This window comes from Terrapene carolina, unplaced genomic scaffold (assembly GCF_002925995.2).
Source record: "Terrapene carolina triunguis isolate 2854851 unplaced genomic scaffold, T_m_triunguis-2.0 Scaffold119, whole genome shotgun sequence".
NCBI classification, from domain to species: Eukaryota; Metazoa; Chordata; order Testudines; family Emydidae; genus Terrapene; species Terrapene triunguis.
The window spans coordinates 2,635,192-2,641,631 of NW_020664470.1; the positions used below are offsets into that span (position 1 = coordinate 2,635,192).

Genomic DNA, 6,440 nt, shown 5'->3' on the forward strand with positions numbered 1-6,440 from the left:
AGACGCGATAAATCGAACCCGGAAGTTCGATTGCCAGCCGTCGAACTACCGCGGTAGTGTAGACATACCCTTAGGTGCCTAGGTGTTATTGAAAATCCCACTACGTACCTAAATCCCTTTAAAATTTGCAGTCAATGTGACATATCCCCAGCCACTATTAATCAGAAAAACCCCATTAGAATCAATGCAACACATTTCCAACTGATGTAAATTATTGTCGTTCCATTGAAGTGAACGGACCATAGTACAAAGTTATGTCTACCGAAGTCCATAGTTCTGAAACAATTTACCCCACCTGTGGACCTACTTGGCTTAGAAAGGGCAAGGTAGGTGAGAAGCAGGTTCAATCTTGGAAAATTTGATATTTTATGGTGAATGGAAGAATTTTTCTGAAGACCACTTTGACCTCTTTATTGCGCAGACTGTAGATCACAGGATTAAAGGTGGGAATGATTAGGGTGTACAGTATGGCCACTATCTTGTCCATATGGAACAAGAAACTGGAGGTGGGCCGGATGAAGGAGTAGTACAAGGTGAGCATGAGCAGGTGGGAGGAACAGGTGGAGAAGGCTTTCTGCTTCCCTTTGGAGCTCCAGATTTTCAGGATGGTGATGATGATGAAGCTATAGGACACGGTGGTCAGCAGAAAGTTCCCCATGGCCAGGAATATGTCTGCCATGTACATCATAATTTATTTGAGATAGGTGGAGCTGCAGGACAGTGCCAGGACTGGTGGGATCTCACAGAAGAAATGCTGGATAAGGTTAGGCCTGCAGAAGTTGAGGCACAACATGAGCAATGTGAGCACTACTGAACTGATGGTACCAACAGCCCAGATGCCAGCTGCTAAACTGACGCAAATTCTCTTGCTCATCAGGTGGACATAGTGCAAGGGGTGGCAGATGGCTACATACTGTGAGGCAGTGTTTTCCCCAGGAATTGAAATTGGGGGGGGGCGTCGAATTTAGGGGGGGGGGGAAGGTCTGGGCCGATGCGGGGTGAGACCAGGAGGGTGAAGGTGGGCTGTATGGCACCATAGTAAAAACTGAAACATGTTTCATGACCATTTTATTAGATTTAACTCATGTTTTAAAATCATCACACAAATTAAAGTTGGCTACTCAAGCCTTCTACGAAGCACTACATCTACATCCTTCTTGGTTTCTTGTTATAATTTTGCACAACTTGGTTAATTAAATTCTTGAATTCAATGTGTTCATCTTTGGTGACTTCTCGAGTGTCCGATACTTCCATTCCTTCAATTGATATTCTCATTATTTCATTCACATGATCAGGCAGAAGGCAACTTCTTTCAAAAGACAAAATTCTATTCAATGATGAAAAAGAACACTCAACTGTAGCTGTTGTGACTGGGAGTAGCAAGAGATGAATTCCTACTTCTTTCCTCCCAGGAAACATAGCACAAAGATCGGTTCGAGCCACTAGTGATGATAAAGAAGTTGAAGTCAAATCTTCATTCATTCGTCGTATGATATTCCACTCTGTGTTCAAATTCTCTATTCTGTCCTGAGCACATGGCAGCCCCATTGCTGGTAGTGCCTCACTCCACTCAACTGTCGGTGTTTTATAGGACAGAGATCTGTAAAAGCTACCTAGAGGCTGAGTAGAATCTAGAAGTCACTGTTGTAGATTTTTAAGAATCAAGTCTGTGTACTTTTTCATTTGTCTTCTTGTCCTCTTCACTTAAGGATTCAATATAAATGCCTTCATTAGTCAACTTCTAGACTGAAGTCTTTGCTTCTTACAGTACTTTTTCAATGGATAGCTCTCTGATTGATCCAAATGTAGCTTCTATTGCTGGACAAAGATCTACTGATGTTGTAGCAGATGCCTGGATGGCATTGTTTAATGACCCAAGTGGTTTCAACATGTGGGGGAATAGGCCTGGCTGGCCTCCCTTGCACTGATCAGAACATCGGCAAAGACTCGTCATATAGGCCCGCCCTGCAGGCCACAAGCCTGAACCAAACTAAGTGTCATGTTCTCTGCCAGTCTCGGTCAAGGGTCATGACCAGAGGAGGGAGGGGGGCCAAGGAGGGAAAGAATAAAAAGCCCCAGCAGCAGCACTAATGAAATATGTTCATGGCTGTTGAAATATAATAACCGCTTGTGTGAAGCAATAAATAATTTCTAGCTAAATGCAAACTTCTCCTGTAGTTCCAGCTAAATGCAAAACTAGCCAATCGCGTCTCTCTTTTGGGTACTCTGTGTCCCGCCCGGCCATACTAACATGCACCCTACCGAGAATGTACCCTAACTAGTGCCAAGTTTTGACTGCATCAGGCTTCTCGAGAAGCCCTCCACCCAATATGCACCCAATTCTCGGAAAATAAAGGGGGAAGTTGCCGGGAAAGGGAGCAGACCCTAACCCTTTATTTTTTGTAAATGACGTATAACTTGTAACATGTGTGTGGTTTGTGAGAATAAAAGGAGCCTGCGAGCTCTGTTCGGGGGAGCAGTTTCTAATTGCTACCCCCAACGTGTTGGTATGTCTTGCAATAAACGGGCCTCAGGCTTGAGTCTGTGAACTAAAATCAATGCGTGGGTGACTTTTTCCATGAAAAACAGTAGACTTATAAGAGAGAGAATGGCAATACTCTTCTCTGAATGTAGCAGCAAATTACCACCAGCCTTACTACTTAGATCCATCCCATCTTGGTAGATACTTTCCAAAGCCAGTAATAACGGCTGGAGTAATTTTAAGACAACAGCCAAGGATCGCTCTTGAGAAAGCCAGAGGGTTTTCCCAGGTTGGACTAATTTGAACTTCAGTCCCAGTGTATCTTCTATATTTTCCAAGGTATTCAGTCTTTTTGGACTCTTGCTGAAAAAGGAATATAATGAAGACATTAAATTTATAGCTTTTTAAATGTCTTTTGAAAAGTCTGCAGCTCGTACTAGCGCTAGTTGGAGTAGATGGCCTCTGCAGTGTGTATAGGAGAGATTAGAGTTACACTTTTCTCTGAGCAAAGCTTGTACCCCACCATGTCTTCCAGAGAGGTTTGCAGCTCCATCAAATGCACAAGCAGCCATCTGTTTGGGGTCCAATTGACAAGCATTTAACTCTTCTACGATGTGGGTTGTCACAGATGCAGCCAATGTATCTTCTATAACTTGAACATCTAGAAATGCATCTACTGGCCTACCACTGACATCAAGATAACGTACACAATGACTTAATACTTGATGCCCATTTGCATAGGTGCATTCATCAGCCATGTATGCAAATTTTCTGAATGCGGTGAGAGTTTTTTTCACTTTTTCAATTGTTGAGTCTTTCACTGTTGCACCACATGCTTCTAGCCAGTCAGTTGAGTTTCTTGCAGAAAGATAGTGAGCATTTGCTGGTCTTGCTTGGAACCAGTGTTCAACTTCAGGATGAACAAGTGACAATGCACTTAACATTGGCCTCCAGTTTGTAGTGTGGGGTATCTCTTGCTTGAATAGAAAGTATGATGCGACAGCCATGTTTGTTTGAATGAACTGTGTTGTGTCTCCAGCATTCTTAACAGCCTCATTAACACTTACCAGTGTTGTCCTTGGTCAGTGGAGACTCACAACTACTTTCACATGAGTTGACCTCCCAGGTTGAGGGCAAGAAGGACCTTGCTCGTTCCTCCAGCTGCTCACTGTTCGCTCTGGCCACTGTTGTTCATTATGCCACCGTTCACTACATTGCTTTGTTGCCAATGGCCCTGCGCCGCCACCTACTGCTGCCACCTGCCACTGTGACCTCTGAGAGTTGGTCTCTTAAGGTTCCACCCAGCTCTCAGTGATTTCACCTGAGCTCTCAGTGGGGGAACCTCGCTGCTAGTGCAGACTGGGCCATCTCTTCCACAGAAACACTGTCCCACAGCAGGTCTAAGCACTTAGACCTGATGATCAGTGATTTCAGCTGTAGTGGTCACTTAACAAAACAAAAGACTATCTATGGAGCCTAATCAGCTCTGCCTTTAAACAATGGAGAGGGTCAGGTCAAATAGTATTTGTGACTCAGGCAGACCTCAATCAGCACAGGCTAAGTACAGTTCTACTTTACTTTACTCCTAGAATAAGAATAACAACATTTCATTTCCCTCCCTCCCCCCCCCCCGCATTCAAGTGATTTGTAACCCAACCGCAGCCAAAATCTATCACTTGGGAAACACGACTCTGTTTGCTGGATACCTAGGTAGATTAGATATGAATTAAATACAATCTGGTCCTGAAGCCTTTCCCCCCAGCCCATCACTAGCTGTCAGGGAGAGCTCATTTAGACTTTGCTTACAAATCATAATTTGAAATTATTAGGTTAGCCAACATCACCGAAATGAATGCACTGACATTGTCATAAAAAACAGCAGCTGTATAAGGAAGCTAGTCTATGTTCATACTTTTCAAATCTATTGTACTTTTTCAGATACACGTATTTTATCATACACTCTATATGCTTTTCAAGTGTGTATTAATGTTTCAATTTCAATTCAAATTTCCAAACAATCACTCAATTGGCAACACTGCATGTAACTAGTTCACAAAACTGGGGGCGGGGGTGTTTCAGGAAATTCAGGGGGGGTGTAGGGAAATCCCTGCTGTGAGGAGCCAAGCTCTGTCGCCACTGACAAAGTGAAAGAAAAGAGCTGGGCCATGCAGCCATCAAAGGAGATGGTTTTCTTCTCCTGGCATCAGGTTTTCCAACATTTGGGGCAGAACTGAGGAAGTGCACAGAATGTCGACCAGGCCTAAGTTGATGATAAGGAAGTACATAGGGGTGTGGAGAGGTGGGTGGTGCACAATAGCCACAATGATCAGGGAATTGCCCATGTTGACCGCTATATAAATGCATAGGAATAGCGCAAAGAACAGTCCCTGGTGGTGAGGATGGTCAAAGATCCCTTGCAGGATGAAAGCAGTCATTCGGGTGTGGTTAGTGGGTTGCATTTCTTGAGTGTTCCTTCTGTAGGAACAAAGTTTAAAAATTGCTGTCAAGTGTTGCATCAGAAACTACAGCAACATGGCAGATGAAGCTTCTAGACTGACCAACAGATAGATAGATAGATAGATAGATAGATAGATAGATAGAGCGATCTCTTGTGGTATATTTCACACAACATATGAACAAACTTGGTCACATTAATATATGTTACATTAAAATATTAAAATAATATTTGATATTTAATAAAATAATATTTAATACTATAAAATAAGGAGTTATATTAAAATATGAAGCCATCTTAACTTCAGTAACAGGGAAGATAGTGGAACCAATGATCAAACAAGCAATTGGTAAGCACCTAGGAAAAAATAAGGTGATAAGTGACAGTCAACATGGATTTGTGAGAAAAAATCATGTGAAAACATACCTAATCGTAGAATCATAGGTCTAGAAGGGACCACAAGGGTCATCTAGGCTAACCCCCTGCCAAGATGCAGGATTTGTTGTGTCTAAACCATCCGAGACAGATGGCTATCCAGCCTCTTTTTGAAAACCTCCAGTGAAGGCGATTCCACAACCTCCCTAGGCAGTTTGTTCCTTTCTCTTCCTGTTCTTACTGTTAGGGAGTTTTTCCTGAGATTTAATCTAAATCTGCTATCCTGTGGTTTGAACCCATTGCCTGTTGTCCTGCCCTCTGCGGCAAGAGAAAACAACTTTTCTCCATCTTTTTTATGGCAACTTTTCAAGTATTTGAAGACCGATATCAAGTCACCCCTTAATCTCCTCTTTTCCATACTAAATTTACCCAGTTCCTTCAGCCTTTGCTCATAAGGCTTGCATTCCATTCCTTTGATCATCTTTGTTGCTCACCTCTGGATCCCTTCCAGTTTCTCTACATCCCTTCTATCCATTGGTGACCAAAACTGGACACAGTACTCCAGCTGAGGTCTAACCAGCATTGAGTAGAGCAGTACTATCACCTCCTCTGACTTGCATGCTATGCCTCTTTTAATGCAACTCAAAACTGCATGATTTTTTTTTTGCAACAGCATTGTATTGTTGGCGCATGTTGAGGTTGTGATCCATCATAACTCCCAGATCCTTCTCAGCAATGCTGCTGTCAAGCCAGTTATCCCACATTCTATATTTGTGCATTTGGTTTTTCTTTCCTAGGTGCAGCATCTTACATTTGTCTTTGTTGAATTTCCTTTTGTTGTCTATAGCCCAGTTCTCCAATCTGTCAAGATCTCTTCTTTGACAGGCTAACAAGCCTTGTGAAAGGGGGAAGGCAGTAAATGTGAAACATATTGACTTTTGATATTGGCTCACATGACCTTCTCATAAACAAACAAGAGAAATATGGTCTAGATGTACCTACTATAAGGTGGATGCACAATTGACTGGAGAATTGTACTCAGAGAATAGTTATCAATGGTTCAAAATAGATCTGGAAGGGCTTACAAGAAGTGGAAGATTGGACAAATGACCAGGGAGGAGTATAAAA

The 6,440-nt window shown here is 42.6% G+C and overlaps 1 pseudogene; it reads right to left on the reverse strand.

The window, feature by feature from the left end:
• Positions 1 to 343: 343 nt before the first annotated feature.
• On the reverse strand, positions 344 to 4,941 carry LOC112103610 (annotated as a pseudogene).
• Positions 4,942 to 6,440: the final 1,499 nt, after the last annotated feature.